This window comes from Babylonia areolata, chromosome 32 (genome assembly GCF_041734735.1).
Source record: "Babylonia areolata isolate BAREFJ2019XMU chromosome 32, ASM4173473v1, whole genome shotgun sequence".
Lineage (NCBI taxonomy): Eukaryota > Metazoa > Mollusca > Gastropoda > Neogastropoda > Buccinidae > Babylonia > Babylonia areolata.
In genome coordinates, this window is record NC_134907.1 from 20,723,936 (window position 1) to 20,724,180 (window position 245).

The window sequence follows — 245 nt, forward strand, 5'->3', positions numbered from 1 at the left end:
AGGAGATAAACACACCACTGTGCATCTGGATCTGGAGAGCGCAGCATTAAAAAAAAATGCTTTACCTCTTCTTTTTCATGGATAACTCTCGATATCGCGTTTACGGAGAAAAAAAGAAAAGTAAAAAAGACCATCAACAACAACAAAACAAAAACGGAAACGGAGTTGTTTCCTGAACTAAGAATAGACCATATGCCAATTATGTTTCGTTGCACATGCGCGTTGAGACTGAAATTGCCCCGAGT